Source organism: Herpailurus yagouaroundi, unplaced genomic scaffold (assembly GCF_014898765.1).
Source record: "Herpailurus yagouaroundi ecotype Mexico unplaced genomic scaffold, PumYag 139, whole genome shotgun sequence".
NCBI classification, from domain to species: domain Eukaryota; kingdom Metazoa; phylum Chordata; class Mammalia; order Carnivora; family Felidae; genus Herpailurus; species Herpailurus yagouaroundi.
In genome coordinates this window covers 21,116,587-21,140,162 of record NW_024412394.1, presented here as the reverse complement: position 1 = coordinate 21,140,162, position 23,576 = coordinate 21,116,587, and the positions used below count along the sequence as shown (strand labels likewise).

At 37.2% G+C, this 23,576-nt stretch overlaps 1 protein-coding gene across 3 annotated transcripts in view; it reads right to left on the bottom strand.

Annotated features, from left to right (window-relative positions):
• The window catches only part of GFRAL (GDNF family receptor alpha like), a 61,507-nt gene that overhangs the window by 9,812 nt on the left and 28,119 nt on the right, over positions 1–23,576 (bottom strand). The gene's annotated exons all lie outside the window — the stretch shown is intronic.

The following is a 23,576-nucleotide window of genomic DNA, read 5'->3' as shown; positions in this document are numbered from 1 at the left end:
CAACCTGAATCTTGGATAAATATATAAAATAACCCCACTGTTTAAAAACTGCCTCTATCTGGAATGAATTTATTGGGGGAAAATGTGTTCCTGAAATTTAAGAGTAATTTTTACCTTGAATTATATTATACACGCACTAGGAGAGCTTGTAATGAGACAAAAGTAAGATAAGAGTGGGAATAATTTACACTGTATTTAATCAATTTCATAGTTTTTGTTTTTCTATATGGAGGTTTCTAACATACAGAAATATTTTTTATGAAAAAGTATATGTGACAATACATTAATTGTCCACATAGCTTTTGCTTTCTGATGTTTCCACTTGGAATTGAATGATTCCCTAATGTCTGCCCTTTTGAAAATGTGTAAGACTTCACCTGGCTAGCTTACACAATTTTTCATAAACTGATTGAAAACACCAGGGAAAAGAGAGTTAGGAAAAAAATGAAGAAAAGGGATACATTTTGGAAAGTCTTCATAGCCATTTGGAATGATGAAATAATTCAGAAAGTTTTATAAATTATTGAGTTTTAAAATGGGAAAAAATATATATAATTGCAGTATCTCTTCCCTGCACATAAATTTGCAAATTTCTAGGAGAAAGCTGAATTTAAAGGATGATATATGTTGTTGGTTTTCCTTAAACAGCAAACTTCTTAAAAATAGACACCATATTTATTCAATTTGCAATATAATATAACCATCATAATGCCATGCCTATGCAATTATCTAATGGCCAAAAAGCATATATTAGCAATTTTACATTTGAAATAGCACATCTGTCACTGTGTAGTGACATATACCAAATAATGCATGATTATATGATGTTTAGTTATTTCTTTGACATTAACCCAGGGTCATTAGATAAATCACATATTTTTCACATATTATCAGTTTTGTAAATGAAAATTCAGAGTCCCATCTGTAATGCATATAGTCATCCAATCAACAATAATGTATTAAGAAACTATTTGGCAATGAATTCTAATGGTCAGGTTTGTTATACTGATGGGCAAAGAGTTAATATTTTGGTCAGTGGATTAGGAGATATCCAAAGCAAAGAATTTTGAGAATTTCTCTAGGCTTCAACTCTCTCATTTATAAAATAAAACTAGTACACCTAGCTTTACAAGATTTTTTTGAGGATGAAAATATTAAAACTCATTAGCATAAACAGGGCTTTTGGAGACTTCCATGAGAAAGAAAGTACAATTACAGGGAGAATGGGAAGGGAAAATAAGGCTAAAAGAAGGGATTCCTTTGATGGTTCCTTTTCCTTTCCTATCCTTCTTTCCTTCCTTTCTCTCCTTGGAAAGATCTTGGGCCGGGGCGCCTGGGTGGCACAGTCGGTTAAGCGTCCGACTTGAGCCAAGTCACGATCTCGCGGTCCGGGAGTTCCAGCCCCGCGTAGGGCTCTGGGCTGATGGCTCAGAGCCTGGAGCCTGTTTCCGATTCTGTGTCCCCCTCTCTCTCTGCCCCTCCCCCGTTCATGCTCTGTCTCTCTCTGTCCCAAAAATAAATAAACGTTGAAAAAAAAAATTTAAAAGGAAAGATCTTGGGCCAATTCACCGAGGCAGAACCCCCCATTATTTTCGATTTCAGAAACCCGATTTCAAGTGGACATAGTCAATTCAAAGTTTGTTAGAAGAGGCAAAGTTATCTAAATGTTTTCTGTGAAACACAATTCCTGTAGAGCCCTTTAATGTGTTAGCCAAATAAAACATCTTATAAGTAAATGATTGGAAAATTTTAGATTTGACAAAATAAATTCTGTCCTTTTTTTTTCCTACAAGTGTTTTCTAGGTTTTTGGTGGTGGTGTTTTGTTTTTTTACTATAGTAGAAGGGACACTTTACCTAAATTTATTTTCTCCATGGAATATGTCTAGGAACCCACTTAAAAAAAAAGCAAAAAACAAAAAACTTAGAAGGGGTGCCTGGGTGGCTCAGTAGGTTAAGTATCTGAATTCAGCTCTGGTCATGATCTCAAGGTTGGTGAGTTTGAGCCCATATCAGGCTCTGTGCTGACAGCTCAGAGCCTGGAGTCTGCTTCATATTCTGTGTCTCCCTGTCTGCCCCACTCATGCTCTCTCTCTCTCTGTCTCTCAAAAATAAATAAATGTTTATAAAATTTTTAAAAACAAAACAAAAACTTAGAAAATATCGGCATATGTGATTGATAGACAAATATTTATGTATTTTGAGTAGGTATAGGATTTTTACTGAGGATAATTATTTTTATTTAGACAATGGAAAGCCAGATAATATCATACTATTTTGTGTTCCTGAATACAGGCACCATTTATAATCATTTCCTCTATTAAGCATACATATATACAAGCACCTGACACCACAATTTCTCTTGTTCTCTATTCCTGAGAGTTAAGCAAATTTTTTAACCTATGGTTTGGGAGATGCCTGACCCACAATGGCTACTCCTATTGCCCCTTAGAGAGATTGGTGTGATGCAACATTAATTCCACATTTGCTGCCAGTTAATCTGCCATACTTCAATTTCTCAATTTGTCCTCAGGGGACATGGAGAATTTAAAATCTGCCCTCTACTTAGGAGACCCATTCCAGCAGAATGAGAAGGGGTTCATGGATCATTTACACCTAGTCACCTATGAATGTCCACAGGACCCCGTAGCAGAAACCACCATATTTGGATCCACATAAAGATTTTCCAGATAAGTAATTACTTCCTACTTCAAAACTAGCACCATGGCAGTCAGCATGGGAATATATTGGTAGGATGATACATGACCCCACTCTTATGAAGTTCTCAATCTAGTTTCAGGTAAGGGAAATAATTTAAATAAAGTGAGGTGGGAACTGACCAAGGAGAGCTAAGGGAAGGTACACATTTGAGGAATGGGGAGAAATAAGACTGATTTGCATTCAGGGTGTTCTTGGGAATCTGATGAAGTTTAGTGATCTCTCTGTCCTCAGACCCCAGCTGAGGTTGGAAAGAAGAAGCACTGGAGAGCAACAGAGGCCTTTTGCAGACAGAAATAGCACGATCAGGACAGAGATGGAGACTTAGTCTAGTCATAGTGAAACGGCTCATTTGGTGAGGAGACTAACTACGAAACAATTCAGATGTGAGAAGATGAAAACTAAAAATAGGTGGTAGAAAGTATTGTAGAGAAGAGAGACAGTGTGTGGTTACATTTCAAACATAGCAGGCACAGATGTTAGAATTGGGCATGGATCAGAAACCAGCTCGGCCTCACCTCAGCGCTGTCATTTTAGGCAACTTATTGAGACTTTGCTCCTTTATTTTTAAAATGGGATAATGCCTACCACAGCACTGATTGTTCCAAATTAAACAAGACAGTATGTGAAAAGAACACAAAGGAAGTGCTCAGTAGATTACATAGTTATTAAACATTTTGCCATTTGGAGTTTTATTTGATACCAAAAACGCAGAGGACTAAATGAGAGGTGACTCTTAGGTTCTTGAGACGACTTGATGTTTTAGGGTACTTCAGTGAATTGGCCCAAGATTGTTCTAAGGAAAGGAAGGAAGGAAAGGAGGATAGGAAGGGGCAAGGGGTAGAGAAAAAGAACCATCAAAGGAATCCCTTCTCTTACCCTTGTTTTCCTTTCTCTTCCTCCCTACAGATGCACATTATATCTCATGAAAGATTCCACAAACCCTGCTTATCCTAATATGAGTTTTAATATTTTCATCCTCAAAAAACTCTTGTAAAGCTAGGTATTCTAGTTTCATTTTATAAATGAGAGAACTGAAACTTAGAGACATTATCAACCCTCTTTGCTCTTGAATGTCTCCTAATCCAATGACCTAGATATAGAGAATGGTCAAGATGGAGATTCACTGGTAGAGAATGGAAAACACATGGTTGGACAGAAGGGAGGACAGAAGGTGGACAGAAGGGAGATAAAATTCTAAACCACATTATGGTAGGCTAATGGAAGTTCATAACTAGAAAGAGAGAAGAGGTCAGGGATTTAAGTTTAGTAAGTAAAGGCCTTTGAAAAAACCAGCAGGTGGTGGAGAGTAAGATACATAGATAGTAATTGCTAGGTAATTTACTGATTGAAAAAGATATATATGTATATATTTGTATCAGTAAAAGATGTTACACCTCAAAAGTTCCCTTTCAGCTACCTGGCAGTATTAAAAGAACAAAACAAATTAATGTCCAATCACTATTTTGTACACCTGAAATTAATATAACACTGTATGTTAACTAACTGGAATTAAAAACTTAAAAAAAAAAACAAAACAATTCAAAGCAACAATATTTCCATTGTAGAGGAGGAGGGGTGCTGGAATGGAAATTTGGGCCAAATAACAGTGAGAGAAATTGACTGGGTGGAAGCAGCCGTGTAGAAGTGTTGGAAGGAGCTATTAGGGTTGTAGACATATGCTTAGTGTACATTTTCCATGTAATAACTACCATATGTACTTAAAACAAAATACTATTGTAAGTTTCAGGCCATTACACTAGGAAGAGTGAGTGAAGAGAGATGCAAGTACTGAATCATAGCTGCCTAGACACTAAAGACATCAACAGAGGCATCTTCCTACATAGACCCCAGTGACACACAGCAGTGTATCACTAAGCTAAGTTGCCCTTTGGAGAAAGCACTACAGTCCAATTTATATGGCTTTTCTCCTTGCAGATCACCTTGACTCTCAACTAAAGTAGATATACAATCTGGAATGAGTGGGCTCTGGCCTCTGTCTTCAGTTGAGTTACTTTGAAAGTCCCTAACCTATGCCTACAGTGAGCATCTGGCCACTTGAATAAGGTGCTAATGCAATAGTCAAACACCAGTCCCAGAGTTTTCTGAATACTCAAAGCATATTGGGATTGGTAAAGCCACTCTCCGGGCTTAGTGGCAACCAAAGGAAGCCATTCCACACTAAGCTGAAGGCCAGTGGAAAGGAAAGTGACAATGAGCAATAGTCTCTGTCTGTCACAGATGCACACTCTCATCATATCACCAGGCAAGCACACCGTGCCATATAGCAGCTTTCGTCCATTCTGCACACTCTTATCTACTTATCTACTTATCTACTTATCTACTGAAAGTCAGTTTGCTCACTGTGATTTGTACCACAAACCCCAAATAAACGCTTTTCAAGGAATAATATTTAGAAGAAGAAAAATTATGCTGTGCCCATTCTTACGGTTTACTACATATCTGTGTGATGTTAGGGCATTCTTGCAAATTTGAGACTGAGAGAATATTTGCCGAGGTTGGCAATGATGTAAAAGTTTTTCCTGAACCCATGGGGGGAAAAAAACCTCTAGAAAGAGGTTTGAGACAATCTGATACAGTAACGGAAGATGAAAGATTGTCTTTATCAGTGAATTCTTAATAATTGTCTCTACTCCTTGTTCACCTATCTCATCTACAGGATTTTATTTGTCTGAGGGCCAAATATTCTTTACTCTAAGGAGTCTCCCTTTAAGATGATATCCCAGTATATAGGTGCCAGGGCAATAACTATTAAGTGCCCACATATGGTGTTTTATGGGAATACATGTGATGCTATTATACTGTTGTCACAAGAATACTTGGCTCTTTAAGCCAGGAATACATATGCTCATAATAAATTATTTTTATGACTTCACATACACAATCATGATGCACAGAAAGTATAAAGGAAAGATTGCTTATTTTATGCAGCTTTGGCACTAACTCCATCCCCAATTATAGGCAACAAGGGGATTATATGAAGCCAATGAAAGCATGAGAGTGGAAAATGGAAAAGATAACACTACGCTTTCACATACTGAAGCCTGTTATTGTTCAAACTGTAACAGTATTGTTTTGTTGTTTTATTTCCCTCCATGATCTTAAATGCTCCTTCCTTCTCTAGTGATGCCAAAAGTTGTGTTGTCTCACTCATCAATGGCAACTCTTTAATCTTTCCTTTTTGGCTTAGAGCAAACAACAAAGGTAGTCATGGATGATTCATATCATCTTTCATGCTCAGAGGCAGACATTTTCCCCTCTGTTAAAAACACCCAAGGCTTTAAGGGTAGAGGTGGGAGAAAGTGAAGGTAGGAGACAGCTGTTCTCCTGTTGTTTCTGTTAAGGGTTTGTACACTTCAGTCTTTCCAGATTACAGCCGTGTGAAACATTTTCTGCAAAATAGGAAGCCAAGCCAAATTTGCTGGGTTTCAGGTCTGTAGACAAAATTTAAAACAGCTGGATTTTATTGGTAACTTTTGCACGCAAGTAAACCTAGTGGTGAAACTAAAACCAGAGTTTGTCTCCACTGGAGTGGGCTACATCTTTAGGGGCTATCCCCTCCATGTCTCTTCCCTTGAGAGAGTTTTGAATTTTGAAGGGTCCTAAGAGAAACCTGCCAGATTATTCCTTAGAGTACCTGATTGAAATCTTAGCCAATGAAGGTGGAAGGCACAACCAGATATGAGGCCTCTCATAGTCAAATCTTCAGGGGGATGAGAGGAAGATTGGTCTCTTTCTGTAATCTAATTTTAAATTACCTCAATTAAAATAGCTAATGATTCTCTCTTTACATATACTAAACAAAAGTCCCCCCCCAACACACACACACATAACACAGTAGTGCCTAGTTACAGGGGCAAATAATGGCCAACTTATTGGCTTTGTATGTAGCAGAAGTCCCACCTCATATCTTAAATATGCCCTGAGTGAAAATGATCGTATTCCTTGAAAAAATAATGCAAATTTATAGATTTAAACATAAAAATAGAAGCAATGACACATGTTCTATCATGGTTATATCGTGAGTTTGAAATATGTTATTTATGAAGCTATTTAGAATTTGGGGAAACAAAACAATAAAAAGTAATCCAGCACTAGAGAAAACCATTTTATTACAAATCTCAGTTAAGATCTCTGAGGGCATGAGTATTTCTCAAGAGCAAAAAAAGAAATGATACACACTATCTTAAAATTTTAGCATAACCATAGAAAGAAAAAGTTCTTGGCTGTCTTTGGGCATAAAAAAAAATATATCACTTCAGATATATTCCAATTCGCAGGCAGTGACGAGGTTTGTGGAAAGCGCAGTGGCATCAAAAATATCTTCAGTCATCTACCCCAAGAATATTAAGCACATCTAATATCAGAGGTCATCCATTTTTGTTAAACCATTACCCAAATTTAATATGCAAGAAATGTGAGGTATAAGGAGGGAATAACTGACCTCCTTCAAACCACCATGTGTAGGTAGGGCTCAAACTTGTTGCTTAGTTCTTGTTCTTTTTATTACTCCATACTGCCTCCCAACAAACACATTTTTTTTTCTGAAATTCTCTTGTTATGTAAACATACTCCCTGGGAGATAGAACATCAGTTGTGAATTCTAAATTTCCCACCATTAGATGAGAAGAGCATATTTTGTTTTTTGACATCACAGTTTCTGGTCTCCAAAATCTCCTTGTTTAAATTATGCATCTATTGCCTTCTGTGTGACCTTGGACAGGTTACCAAATTCTAGGTGTCTCTGTTTCCTCTAAGGTAAAAGAAAAAAACACCTACCCCATATATTGCTTGTGGAAATTAATCAAGACATATTAAATCAGTAAAATCGTTTCTCACACTTAGTAAATACTCAGGTTGTAGGACACTGAGTAAGCAAAAACAAGTAAACTAGTGTTCATAGTGGGTACAGCTTTAAACTGGGAAGCAGTAACTTCAGATGATTATTAAACCACCATTTAAAGGATATTATATCTTATTATAGCTTCAGTTTCCTCCATGCTTTCATTTCACAATGATGAGTTTGTAAGCAGATCCGTTAAAATGTTCATTGTGGTTTGTCAAATAGTAGGATTATTTTCAAGAGTTTGCCCAGATCCTAGGATTATTAATAATAATTCAATGTTTTAAAGATCTGCTCCTGGCCATTAGTTCTTTACTCTTTCTTCAGTCTATTTGAGGCACGTAATAATTTGCTCTAAGAGTACCAACACCTGATAGTTATTGCTTTCCATAACAAGTGATGTCAACTATGAAGCTAAATGCATGGTAGAAGCTCATCTATTGGCTCTACCTCTCTATTGCAAAGACCGATGCCTTCCAGAATAGCCCCCAAGTACACCATCAAAGAAGTTAGAGCATTCCACATAGTCTAACCTGACAATGGAGTCTAACTTACTCACTGCTATCCTTCTTGAGAGGCTAAGCAAATCCAGGGTGAACTAATGGGTCCTGAGATGATTCTTTTTGTGGAGTTCTGATGCAGATTCCAACTACCAGGACAACTGGCCTTTAAAGTTGCAAAAGTTAATATGGCAGATATGACTTACTCAAGTAACCTTATCCAGTGAATTTCCCTCTTCACCCTTTGGCTGCTCTTCACCTCCAAGTCTAATTTCACACAGTGTGGAGCACACATTCTGTACTACTTTCTAAATACCATGTGTTGGATGCTGAAATTCAACCGATGACACTGTTCTGATGTCTTTTAGATCCATGACTTTTATCTATTAGGTCAGTGGTTATCATGTGGACAGTGAAATTTTGGGGCCAGTGAGCATTCTTCTAGTGATCCATGTTTACTTTTTCATGTTTATAACATGACAACCTTGGCACTAAATACATCTGGGATATATTAATAATTTATTTATATGTAATACAAAACAGGCATCACTTCACTATTCTTTAATCAAAACCAGTGCCTCTCTTGCTGTTGACTCTGGGGATGTTTTATTGTGTGGGGATAAATGGGAGGTGATGAGGTCTTTTGGTTCCCTGACTTGGTAAGCAAATTCAAACATTTAAGAATCATGATTCTAGGGATGGTATCTTTTTGGTGTTCTGAGTCCGAATCCAATGTGGCAGGAGAGAGGTTCCCCCTACCTCAACAAGCAGCTCTCAAGACATCAGCTGGGTGTCCTCTAATTCAACTCAGTCTGACACCACTACCCTGAGATAGCATCAGATACCACAGGTTAGGGATTCAGCCCTATAAGACCCCTCCCTCTTTTCCCCATTTCAGATGCCTGTTGCAAGTCCAGGTTGTTATCTGTACTTCTGAATGACTGACCATAAATTAAAGATTCCCATGACCTCCTCTTTGTGTTCAATTAATTTGCAAGAGTGGCTCACAGAACTCCAAGAAATATTTTGCTTCCTGGATCACTGGTTTCTTATAAAAGGATGTAAGTTAGAAACAGCCAGATGGAAGAGATGCACAGGGGAAGGCATGGGGAATGAATGCAGAGCTTCCAGGTTCTCTCCAGATGTGCCATTTTCCAAGAATCTCCATGTGTTCACCAACCTGGAAGCTCTCCAAACACTGTCCTTTGGGTTTTTACAAAGGCTTCATTACACAGCTATGACTGATTAAATCATTGGCCGTTGGCCTTTAACCTCCAGTTCCTCTCCCCTCTCTAGAAGTTAAGTTGGGATTGGATACTGAAAGTTCCAACCCTTTAACCACTTGGTTGGTTTCCCAGGCAACCAGCCCCCATCCTTAGGTTATCTAAAGGCTTTCCAAGACTCACCTCATTAATAACAAAAGATAACTTTATCACTCTTGTCACAGGAAATTCCAAGGATTTTAGGGGCTCTATGCCAGGAACAGGATAGAAAAGCAAGTATATATTTTTTATTATAAGTCACAATATCACAGTATTTCAAAACAAACCATGTTGAAATGTCTCCAGTGGAAGTTCAGAAGTGTATGCCTATGGTGATCATTCAAGTAAGAGAATATTGCTAGACTCTGGCTGATTTCAGGAAAGAATCAATGAGCATTCTATGCCAGTGATTCTTAAGAATGCAACACCTGGGAACTGGTTAGAAATGCAGATTCCCAAGTTGCATCGCAGACTTACTGAATCAAAAACTCTAGGAGTAAAGACCCAGTGGTAACATTCTCATGGAGGTAAAGTTTGAAAACCACTGTTCTAACGGAGCGAAAGTTTGAAAAGCACTGTTCTAAGCTACTATCTCAAGAAGAGCTTTACAATTATAAAGACATCTACTGAAACTCTTTCATGGCACTAACACACATAGTGTACACAGAAAAGAGATTACTACATTGACAAAATGCACCAGGTTGATTAAGTTGGTTCATTTCTCAGTAGCAGACATGTTGTTATATGTGAGACATATAAAGTATTTTATACACACACACACACACACACACACACACACACATGCATACATACATAAAATTAGATATTTTTATTCAAAGGTTCTTGAAGTTGTCTAGGTCATGCTACTCAAAGTGTGACCTCTGTACCAAACAATGTTAGCATCACCTGGGAGCTTTTAGAAATGCAAATCTGAGGCCCCATCCCTAACCTACAGAGTCAGAATCTGCATTTTAACTGGAAACCATGTGATTCTAATATACATTAATGCTTGAAAGCAACTGTCTGAATTCATCATCTACCCTAAAATTATCCAAAGATATATATTCTCACTTATCCTGAGAAAATATGACACCCTTAGATCATCTAGAAATAATTCTGGCTCCCACACCACCTGGATGACATCATAATTATTTTCCAGATCCTTCAAAATCTATATTAAGAGTTAGTATTTACTGAATTTCACTACATTCTGGATACTTTATTATATAAATTAACTGATATAATCATTGCACCAAAGTTCTGGGTTAGAATTAATTATATTTTATATTTCACAGACAAGAGATAGAGGCAACAAGAGAATAAGTTTTTCAGTTACCTGTCTCATAAACGGTGGAGAAATTATTTGAACCCAGACATGCTGGGACCATATTGCCTCTCTATGGTTGTGCTCTATAAGGCATATTAACATTTCCAAACATATCATTTCATTATTAAAGGCATTGCCACTAGTCACAATTTTTAACCAAAATTCAAGAGTGGGGCTGAGGAGGAAATGGGTAGAAGAGGCCCTGTTTATACTTTAGGTTTGAAATCTCATAAAGGTTAAATACAATGATTTATCCCTGAGGCCCCAAACCCAAATAAATATCTGGAGTTCTAAGACTATATGTGAAATAACATAAAAGCCAAAGTTACAGAATTTACCATGAATCCATTTTTTTACATTGGATGGTAACTAAAGTCATGCTAAAGAACTGGTTTGTTTTTATTACTTTTTGTATTGCTAACTTATAACACACATGCTCATTTTCTTTTCTTAAAGTAATTTTTTAAACTTTTAAAATGCTTATTTATTTTTGAGAGAGAGACAGAGCATGAGTAGGGGAAAAGGCAGAGAGAAAGGGAGGCTCTGAGCTGTCAACACAGAGCCCGACGCAGGGCTCGAACCCACAAACCGTGAGATCATGACCCGAGCTGAATTCGGATGCTTAACCGACTGAACCACCCAGGTGCTCCCACACATGCTCATCTTCTAAAGAATATAAAAGAGTTTGCAAATAACAACACAAGATCCTAAGGAATAATAATTTCTAAGAGGAAAAATATACATTAATTAGTGAGTGTCTATGAATCGAAGGACTACAAATTCACTATGGAGCCACTTTAATCCAGAAAATACAAAATACTGGACTATTTAGAGGCTATGTTATAAATATGAATACAGGGAAGAGAAATTCTGTCGAGTGTTCCTTGGAAAAACAAGAGACTTTTTTTAGCACCTGGACTGAATTTGAAGGAAACTGGACTTGAATTAGAGTTTTGTGTAGAAACCAAAAAAAAGTCAGTGGTTTTGGCTAGATGAAGTGATTTATTTAAAGCCAAAACTTAACATAAAGCTCCTGGAATACTAACCTATGTGAATTGGCTATAAGAGAAGATGGGGTGTGTGTGTCCATATGTGAGAGGGACAGAGTGGGAGAGGGTACTGTTGCAATGGGATTATCTTCCACAATTCACTCAGCTCAATGTTTTATTCATAGTCTATAATCTTCCTTTCTCAGACAGCTAGTGATCAGATGCAAATAAAAAATTAAGAATATATATGAAAGTGAGTTTGAACTTTTATAAACCCATATTACACAATCTTTAAATGACTTTACTAAGAATAAGTGTAAAATTTTATGCAGTTTAGAAAAAAAAAATAGAACTATATATTATGCACCTACATAGATATATGGGTGTGTTTAATGAACTTTCTATTAAAATCTACACTAGGGAAATATTAGTTTTAGATAGAGACCTTCACTGGAAACAGGTATGAAATGTTGTAAGGTATGAGGAAATGCAGCCAAATATAGAATCCATCCATCGAATGTAGATAAGATAAATAAAATGGCCTTACTAGCATTCTTGATATCCAAGATGAGGCCTCCATAGACAAGTGGGATAAAGGGCTACAGAAAAGAAATTAAGTGGTAGAAACAGGTACTAATTAGAAGGGCTCTTTTCTTAAGCATCTCAAAAGACTATATACATTTTTAGGAGTTTCTGTATTAATATTTAATAAGAGAGCTAGTTTTACAAATCTTTGGGAGATAATCTTTTTTTATCTTTGTTATTAATAGAGATAATAATCTCACAGAGTTTGTTAAGAAAATACCCATATTTAAGAGCAAAACTGTTAGGATCAACTGTTTATTTACAGTGTTGACACCATCCCAGGATCAAATGTAAAATAGTTTCCTACTACTCAGACATTTTGAAAATAGGTCTATAAAGGGGAAAAGTGTTGGAAAGCAGAAGGGGTTTGAAATGTTTTTATTAAAGTGAGCAGTAGCACCCTGGTCTTGTTAATTCCTGATTCTTTTGGTCAAATATTTGAATTGAAAATTCCAGCTTAAGTGGAAACATAAATGAGCGTGGTTGTTAATAAGGAAGCTGTACTATTAGAAGAGTTCTAATAAGGGAAAGAAAAACAACAGTATTCAGAAGACAGTGCTGCCATGGAGACACAGTAGACATTGGTTCATTCATTCATTCATTCATTCATTCATTTGTGTGTTCATTCATTCATTAACTATTTATTGAGTGGCTAATGTATGCCAACTGTGTTTTTCGGCACTGGGGTAAAGCGGACCACCTTGAAAGCTGCCTGGTATTAGTCTTGCCTTTCTGAGCACAGACGTTTCTCATTCTCTGAGAGGTGTGAGCGAAAAGAGGCTTTGGAACTGATGGCCAGTGACCAGATTTTTCCCACATGTGGATTAGAGCAGCGGTTCCCAAACTTGGTTGAAAATCGCAACCACCTGGGTCATTTTCTTTTTTTTAATACAGATTTCTGAACTCCACCCCAGGCCCATTGAATTGGAATAAATGAAATTAGGTAAAATGCATTTTAAACAAAGTTTCTAGATATTTCTGAAAATTAATAGGTTTGAGAACTAAAAATTTAATGTCCATCCTCTCAATACTTTGAGGTTGTCTTTGTGATCTTCAGGCTCTTCTTTAACATTGGAAAGAGTATTCCTAATAGAGTTGGGGAACCAGCTGGCTTTAGTGCAACATTAAAGTAGAAACTCCTAACAATGTGTATAGTCTTTGTAAAACATCAGGAAAAGAAACCCAATGGTCCAGTCCTGAATCTGGGACCAAAAGCAACGATATTTTTTTAAAGACAGGACAATTAAAGTGTATAGAATATTTGATATGTAATGGACACTTTATCCACTTAATCTCATTCACACTCTAAATAAGTAGAGTTTTTGCTAATGCCTAATAGGAGAATTACAGCACAGACCCCTCACATTCTGCAGCAAGGCTATGCCACCTGCAGTGAAAGACCATTTGCCATTTGAAATATAGCCCCTAATAGTCTGCTGAGTATTATAAGATCCATTAAGTCATTGGTTCCCAAAATGGAGAGCACAGTATATCAAGGCTATATATAAATATATCAAGGCAAATAAATTAAAAAAAAACCCAAATTTTTGGAAAAAGCAAACTTGGAAGATTATAGACAAAGTGAGTTGAATGAGGTGAAGAGGCATATGGAAACACCCATGGTAGTGGCACAAAGTAGGCAGATCTTTTTATCTCGAGTTAATGCCTTGCAGAGCATCTACTATAGAACAGGACCTCAACAACCAGGTAAACTGATGATCTACCCAGTAGAGGTCAATCATGCACTCTCTTCAGCCACCCAAGTCCTGTGCAATGAGCATGAAGAGAGCAACTCAGGTGGCAAAGATGGTGGCTATGCATGGGTCCCTCAAACTAGATCATCTCTCCCTAAGGCTGATCCATCAAAGTTCTCCTAATAACACCAAACCTCCTGGCAACAATAGTGACCTACACTGTGCTCACAGTTCTCCAGGTTGGTGGCAGAATGATGATACCATTATCCCTTCACTCTGAAGGAAGCCATCATGCATATGTATTTATCTTTGTTCTTTACCATCAAAATGCTTCCCTAAATGCCTAATCCATCCTTGTGTAGATGCGTCCTTACAATGTTTACCTTGAACTTTACACCATACACTTCCTTCTTTCCTCCTCAGTGATTTTCTGTCACTGCAGCATGAAATGTACATTGGGCTCTACTTGGCATTCATAGATGAACTATCCACAATTTCCAGGGAATCGAGGCTCATGGGACCACTCCTCAGAAGTGAAAGACCAGATCCAAAGAACCAATACTTTCTCCTTTCTTCTGTCATGAAGACAGTTCTGCAGGGCATTTCTCCAAGCACCTTGGAATATCCCAAAAGGATCAAGACAACTTGAAAGAGGTAGAGTGATGGTGTGAATTGACTACTCTGGACAGCATTGTGCAGAGTTTTACAATAAAGATGTAAGCCAAGTAGAAAATAGCTGGTTTTCAGACAGAGATCAGCTAAAAATAAGGACTCTCCAACACTGAAAGCTGACTGCTTCTAGATCCCAAATAATAAGAGATAAGACTGAGAAAGATCTCCAGGGGCTCCTGGGTGGCTCAGTTGATTAAGCATTGGACTCTTGATTTCAGCTCAGGTTGTGATCTCATGGTTCATGGGTTCAAGCCCCTCATATGGCTCTGTGCTAAAAGTGTGGAGCCTGCTTGGAATTCTCTTTCTCTCTCTGCCTCTCCCCTCCTTGTGCACTCTCTCTCCAAATAAATAAATTTAAGAAAGAAAGAAAGAAAGAAAGAAAGAAAGAAAGAAAAAAAGAAAGAAAGAAAGAAAGAAAGAAAGAAAGAAAGAGAGGAAGGAAGAAAAGAAAGAAACTACAGTTGTAAAACCCCAGTATTTTTAGTTAAAATGACTCAACTATGCAGCAAAAATCAGATTGAAGGTATTACATTTTTACTCTGGTCTATTGTTTAGAATAGCTTAAATCATTAAATGAGAGACGGGACATGGGGGTGAGGAATCAAGGAAATAAGGCAGACTTGGGAACCAAGTCAAGAAAACACATTTTTTTTATTGTGGATACTGGCACATGTAACTGAATAAAAGCAAAAAAGATTAGAAACCTAACACGTTTTTAAGAGATTATGCTAAAGGAGCCACTAGTCCATTTGCAAAAAGTCTGTGCTAAACTTTTAACGCCTCAAACTGTATGAACAGGATACAGTCTATGAGAGCTCCATATTCTTCAAGGAGGGCATTTTTCCCTAAATCTTCTTCAGATATGGCTATGGAGGAAGATGGATAAGGAAGAACTTTCCAGTGGGCAAAATGGGAGCCAGAGAAGCTGGTTCCTTCCCATGTATCCAAAGAAATCCACACTGCAAGAGAGGGTTCACAGTGTCTATCAAGCAGGATCTCATTACTGTGTTCTAATACTCTACCATTTTTCCTTATTTTGAATGGAAACTTTTACTGAGGTTATTTTATCCTTATTACAATATATGCTATCCCTGTTACAATATATGCTATATAAGTATACTATATATGTATACACACACACATACACACATACAGTATGTGTGCAGTGTTTGGTGCTTGTGTTGGAGGGATGACAGGGAATAACTAGTCTTTTTTAGTCATAGGTTGCCTATGCATTATAAGGTACCACAACATCTGGATTGCACATCACCCAAGATCTAGAGTAATTTTAAAATCCAAAAGAAAATATTAAGTAGGTGGGCAGATAATTGTATCTGAAACTTAGAAAAGAGGTTTGCCACAAAGACTGTAAATAAGTGCAAGGGGTAATGATGTGGCCACAAAGAACATCTCCTGGGAGAAAATTAGAGGGTTACTCTGGTAGAGAGACTACGGCTAATCTTTAAGCAACATAAATATTAAATGGCCAGTTGGATGAGCTTACAAAGTAAACATAGAAGAGGCATCCAGAGTGATCAAATGATTAAGAACCAAGAGAGAAAAAATGTGTATCAAGAAAGAAAGAATTAAACTGTTATTGAAAATGGCTTAAGATTCCATTAAGACAAAGACTTCCAGAATCTCTGACATGGATGTGGTGGTCATCTTGTAGGATATGTTTTATGAAGGGATCTGTATCCAGAGACCAGGCTAGACTGGGTAGATCAATATGTAAAAAGAGACGAAGAAATTGAAGTAATGAACATAGGCAACTCTTTTTTTGGAAATTTGGCTGTGACAGAGAGGAGACAGGGTATTATTTTGTAAGTTTTTTTTTTCCCTTTCCTTTTCATTCAAATGGAGATCCTTGAGTATATTTAGAAATGAATAGAGTAATTCTATTTCTAATAGTATGACAAAATTGGCACTGTAACCAATCACTCTTTTACAAGAATATGATTAAAAAGTCCTGAACACATTTTAAATGAAAACTTCAAATGTAGTTAGAAAAAGCACTTATTGGGGCGCCTGGGTGGCGCAGTCGGTTAAGCGTCCGACTTCAGCCAGGTCACGATCTCGCGGTCCAGGAGTTCGAGCCCCGCGTCAGGCTCTGGGCTGATGGCTCAGAGCCTGGAACCTGTTTCCGATTCTGTGTCTCCCTCTCTCTCTGCCCCTCCCCCATTCATGCTCTGTCTCTCTCTGTCCCCAAAATAAATAAACGTTGAAAAAAAAAATTAAAAAAAAAAAAGAAAAAGCACTTACTAAAATTCAATGTTCATTTTTTTTTAAAAAGGAGTTATAGTCAAGGAATAGAAGGGAACTTCTTTATTCTGATACATAGTATCTACAGACATAATGACAAACATACTTCCTGCTAAAATGGTGAAAGAAGGTCCTTTAAGGTCAGGAACAAGTGTACCCACCATCACCATTTATATTTAACATTTTTCTGTGGGTCCTAGATGTGGAGTGGGGAAAGACAAGAAAAATATAAGAGGCTTAGACAGAGGAAACAAAACTATAATTACTGAAGAGCATATGATTACATAGGAAACACAAAAGAATTCCAAAACCTGTTAAATTTTGTGAGTGTTCAAAAATGCTGCTGCATACAAATGCATACATGAAAAATCACATAAATTTCTATAATTCGATGACAGAGTTTGAAAGTGTAATAGATTTGATATGGACGATGTGATTTGCAGCAGCAATTGTAATATTTAGTAATATCTAGAAATAATTAGAGCCAATGTTATACAAGAAAATTATTATTGAGAAGTTATTTTTATTGAGACAATAAAAGCTGATCGAAGGAATCTACATAGAGGAGCACCTGGATGGCTCAGTCAGAGAAGCAACCAACTCTTGATTTCGGCTCAGGCCATGATCTCATGGTTCATGAAATTGAGCCCTGAATGGGGCTCTGTGCTGATGGTGTGGAACTGCTTGGGATTCTCTCTCTCCCTCTCTCTCTCTCCGCCCCTCCCCTTTGCACTCTGTCTCAAAATAAATTTTAAGAAACTAAAAAAAGAAAGAAAATCTATGTACATGTATTGCAAAGCTCAATATCATTAAGAAAATACAAAGGCAGGGGCCGACTGGGTGGCTCAGGTCATGATCTCCCGTTCGTGAGTTCAAGCCCCAGGTCAGGCTCTGTGCTGACAGCTCAGAGCCTGGAGACTTCTTGGGATTCTGTGTCCCCTTTTCTCTCTGCCCCTGTCCCCACCCCCATCTCTCTCTCTCTCAAAAATAAACATTAAAAAAATTTTTAAACAATGCAAAGGCAAATGTCTGGTGGCAAGTGAAGAGTGCGGAATGGAGGAGTGCTGAGTGGAGGAGGGCACCAAGGGGTGGGGCAGGCAGGTAAGAACCCACCTGTCCTAGGAAAAGTAGCAGGAGGCAGGAACACACATGAGCTGAGGCTCCTTGAACCTCGCATATGTCCCAGTAGAGTTTATTTACAAAACACAAATTCAAATATACAATTATTAACAACTTCAAGATGATGTATGCAGAACATGAAGCCCCAAGCTCAGGACCCTTCTGAACACAGAGCCTTGTGTGATTGCACTGGCTACATGCCCATGAGACTAGCCCTACTGATACCCATGTATACCCATACAATGTAATTTTATTAGCTTACTGGGCCTCAGAACTTTTAATATCTTGGTGATTCTCATCTTCGGTCAAGATTGAGAACCACTGTCCTGGGCAATATCACACGTGTGTGTATACAAGTTATGTATCCGGCATGTGTTTATCAGTATGTGGGTGGTTACCTCCGAGTTGGGGGAGAAAGGATGTGATATGAAGTGAAACTTTAAATTAAAAAAAAATTAATGATTATTTATTTTTAAGAGAAGGAGAGAGAGAGAGAGAGTACAAGCAGGGGAGGAGCAGAGAGACAGGGAGACACAGAATCTGAAGCCGACTTCAGGCTCCAAGCTGTCAGCACAGAGCCTGACCCAGGGCTGGAACTCATGAGCTGTGAGATCATGACCCGAGCTGAAGTCAGATGCTTAACAGAATGAGCCACCCAGGCGACCAGAACTTAATTTTTCTTTTTTTTAAATAACGGCAATGCTTTATACATTAAATTGAATTGTAGATTCAATTATTTTTCATACTTGTATTTTAAAAATTCTTTCCCAAATTATATTTTTTATTCAGGTATAACATACAGTGTTATGTTAGTTTCAGGTGTGCAATGTAATGATTCACAATTCTATACATTACTCAGTGCTCATCATCACAAGTAAACTCTTAATCCCCTTCAGCTATTTTACCATCTACCTCCTCACTGGCAACCATAAGTTTATTCTCTATTTTTAAGAAAATGTTTTTTTATTATACTTTTTCTTTGGTAACTATTAATCAGTTTTAAAAAATATCTTTTATAGCAATGGAAATTATCCAGTTGAAGAACGTGTGACTATTCAAGAAATGATTAAAAAAATTTCCTTCTTTACATAACCCAGATAACACATAGCAGGGCCAAGATCTGAACCGGAGCCTACAATATATCAGATCATCACTTTGCCATATAAGACTATGAATTCATGATAATTTTAAGAGGTATGTCTATTAGTGAATACTCACATACTAATACAAACATCTGATTTAAGCAACAAAACTTCCACTTGCCAGTACTAAAAAAGGCAGGTGTTTTGGGCAAAGACTATGTATATGGAAAGAAATAGAGCATTTCCAACAAATCACTGAACAAATGCTCAGCATCACTTATAATAAAAATTCAAATTAAAAATTAAGAGTTTTCTAAGAATGTAATTGGAATAAACTTCTTTTTCCAGTTTCTACCAAATTTAAAAACATAAAAATCCTATGGTTTAGTAACCTCACCGTTTGAAATATATTCTGTTGAAATGCCAACTAAAATGTGCAATAACATTTATCACAGCAATCAATGCCTATGGTGATAAACAATCACATTCCATCTAAATGTCTCCATTAACAGTTATAGATAAAATAAATTATGGTATACACACATGCATGCATGCGTGCATATACACCATAGGATACTATTCAAACTTTAAAAAGAATAAAGTCATCATATATGCACACACTTTCAAACGGGCCCACCATATATATTTAAGTTAAAAAGCAGGTTGTAAACCAGCATGTGTGGTTTGATTACATTAAAAATAATGTGTATGTGTGTGTCAGTGTAAGAGAGGCATCTGTTTGAGTGTATAGAATGCATTCAAGTTATGTATGTATTACAAGAAAAAAGATTCCAAAAAAATGTACACCAAATGTCTTAACCTTGACCCTCTCTAAACAATGGGATTGGGGGGAGGGATTTATTTTTTTTTTTCTGTAGACTTTAAATTTTTTTAAGCTTGTATTATATCCGTATTGCTATGCTTTCCATTCCCTGTAGGATTTAACAGAGAAAGGTAGTCTCTTTTTAGGGAAAAAAAATTTTTTTTCAATGTTTATTTATTTTTGAGAGACAGAGAGAGACAGAGCATTGAGTAGGGAAGGGGCAGAGAGAGAGGGAGACACAGAATTCAAAGCAGGCTCCAGGCTCTGAACTGTCAGCACAGAGTCCGAGGTGGGGCTCAAACCCACGAACCGTGAGATCATGACCTGGGCTGAAGTCAGACGCCCAACCAACTGAGCCACCCAGGCGCCCCTCTTTTTATTTTTTAAAAATCATTATTCAAAAAGAAAAAAAAAAAAACTTAGTCTTTAGGGGCAGAATAGGGATTGTCCAAATCCTTTTTAGATGACTGTGGGTGCATTAAATAAGCCAACTTTGAGCAAGGCAAAAAGAGAACGCTCCTGTCCACACCAGGTACACTCATACCTATGGACTGAACCTTTCAGTTTAACAAGGAAACAAAACAGTGCTCCTTTAACTCTTTCCACTTCTGCAGGCCTCTGTCTTAACCAATTCCTCCCTGCTCCATGTTTCCCACCGCTCTCCCAGCTCTAGCTGCCACCAATTTGCTCTCTGTGGCAAGATATGAGAGAAAAGTAAGTCTGTTTGGATTCAAAGATGAGTAAGTAGGTAAGAGGAAGTTAGTGGCCAAATATACAATTTGTTCAGGATGCTCATTTGCCTGAGCATCTCATCTGGTCCTGCATGCAGGAATGGAGGACGCAGAAACACACTCTGCAGCGTGTTTTTGAAGCTTTGTTCTCATACCAGAACTAGGAGGTTCCAACTGAGAGGGCTTTAGAGCATACTAAACAGACACAAGCTTGTTGTCTTCACCATTTCACAAGTAGAAGAACATACTGGCTCCGAGCCAGGGTTTGGATCCTGAGTCTATCTCACCCAGCTTGGGTATAGAGCCCTGAGCAAGCCATTTCATCTCTTAGCTTCTTTTTCCTCACGTGGGAAGCCAAGAAAATAATAGTATCTGGCTCATTGAATTGTTAAGACTAAATGAGAAAATGTGACCAAAAATAAGCATTCAATAAATGCTAGGCACTCTATAATTATTTGTAATTATTATGAGTGCCTTGGATACATCAATGCCGATTATTTCTAGATGAATTTATGCTCCAAGTAAATGTTTTTTAAACTTCAGAGAACAACACATTAGTTAGTCATGAAATCATTTTTAGTGGGTCACAGTCAGAATTGAAAAAAATTAAAATGGAATAGAATAATAATTTTTTTTTTTAATAGAAGGCATTGCACATAAAAAGTTAATGTAACATGCACTGCTTACTGTGGTGAGAAGTCAAATGAGTTTGAAAAATCATGTTTCTGAGCCAACCAAAGGTGACAGACAAAATCTTCCCTAAGTGCTCACTCAGTTCTACTCAGTTCTGCTTTCAGGTAGAGTGAGCAGAGGCTCCAGAACGTTGGACATGAGCTGCTCTGATGGATGATTTTGATAATGCATAAGCCCGCTGTAGTTATCTGGGCAGTCAGGAGGCAATGGTTAGAGAAACAGTCCATTAAAAAATGTCATTGTGCTCCTTCTCAAGTATATGGGGCAAGGGAGGAAGGTTTGTTAGAGCTAGCCCGGCCTAAGGACTCAGTTCTTGTTTTTGTTTGAAACTTTTCCTATGAATTCAAGAACTGTGATGGAAAGCCTTGAAATTTCCTTTAACTCTACAAACCTATCACTTGAAATTCCTACCTTCAGTAGGTAATGTTTGAAAAGAAAATCTACCAAGTTTGGTCTGATCAGGGGAGTGAAGAAAGTCAAAGAGTTTTGAATTTTCATTTTCCAAAACATTATATAGTACTTCCATGTTTCTGGATTTTTTTTTAAATGTCCATTTCTGCTGTTGCTCTACAAATGGTTTTGTTGTGGACAGGTTATAGCACCTAAACATGATGCAAGTCAAATACAACAATAATTAAAAACACATGGGTGAAAACCGGGCTCAAAACTAAGATTACATTGTCAGCACTGGCATTTTTAGGGAGATTATGCCCAAAGAACTAAGCTATCCCTAACCTGTAGGATCTTGCATTATTTTTCTGGATGTCCCTTAATATCCATGGTAAGTGCCATGGTAATGTAGCTGTACATATTTCTGTTGGTTTAAATTACTGTATTTGGTATTTTCCTCTGTAATGTTTTGAGCCATTTGTTGTTAAGTACATTTAGTTCCAACAGTTAGCCACCTAATATTAATAGGAGAAGATTATTTACAGAATATGACTCAACACATATAATGCTACAATTTTCCACTTTGTACCATGATTTCAATTGAAGTACGTACATCATCCTAATTATAGAAATTGAAGAAATTCCAGAGACCTCTGTTGGAATGAAAACCATATTCTCTGAGTTGTATCTCTATCACCTAATACACATCAAATCACAATTCTGATCATATTAGCTAATGTGTATCTCTTTAGTATCTAAGAAAAAATTTTAACAAATTTAAAAAAATGTGTGTATCTACATAGAGTTATAGGTATAGATATATACATATCTGTATCTGTCAAATATACATATATATAAATATAAAGATTTGGCTTTCAGTGAAACAGTAAACATCTATTATTTTCTCCTGGGAATGGTATTTGTAGGTTTGGTGGTTATAATGAGGGGCTTATGGGGATATTTCAAGACATGAACAATTTTAAGGACTAACCCAGAAGATGGATAATAGAGAAGCCTTGATTTAGTATGTGATCATATTCTTGGATTTTTTTTATAAGACTCATATATATATCCCTGTCAACCACCTGCCCATTCTGATTAAATTCCTAAATCTCCGTTTTCTTGTTCCTAAAATTGAGTAAATAATACCTTTAGAAAATGTGTTTTCATCCTGTTATTACAGTTAATCAGCAGACATGTTAAAGATCAAGAGTAGAAAAACTAAATCCAAGAGTAACTATTTCACGGAGGTTGGGACAGTCATATAACAGATTATTAAATTAATGATCCTCTGATGAATCCAACCTTAAATATACACATCTTTGTATAGTTCCCTCTCACAGTGACTCAGAGCCTGGCCATGTGACTTTCTCTGTCCAATGAGACGTTAGCAAATATGACAGAAGCAGACAATTGATAAGTATATGCACATAGGGGCTTAGCTGCTAGGTATGCTACTGTCAACATGCAAGATTCCAGGGTCGACTGCTAAAGAGAAGAACCATATATCCCAGCCAGTAGCGCTTGCTAAACACCATCTTGGACTATCCACCCTCAGCTGAGTCACTCAATGACAGTAGCTACTTGAGTGGACCCCAAGCAAGGCCATCAGGAGAATCACCCAACTAAGTCCATTGTGCAGAACTGTGAGCAAATAAATGGTTATTTCAAGCCACTACATTTTGGGGTTGTTATTCACAATAGATACCTGATATTTTCAGTAATGTGGTAAGAGAAACCTTTCATGCTATTGATATTAAAATCAGTAAATGAAAACTAGGAGTGACCAATCATATACATTAAAAAACATATACCACTCACATGTAAATGAATAAAACAGCAAGTACACAAAACAATCAAAAATATA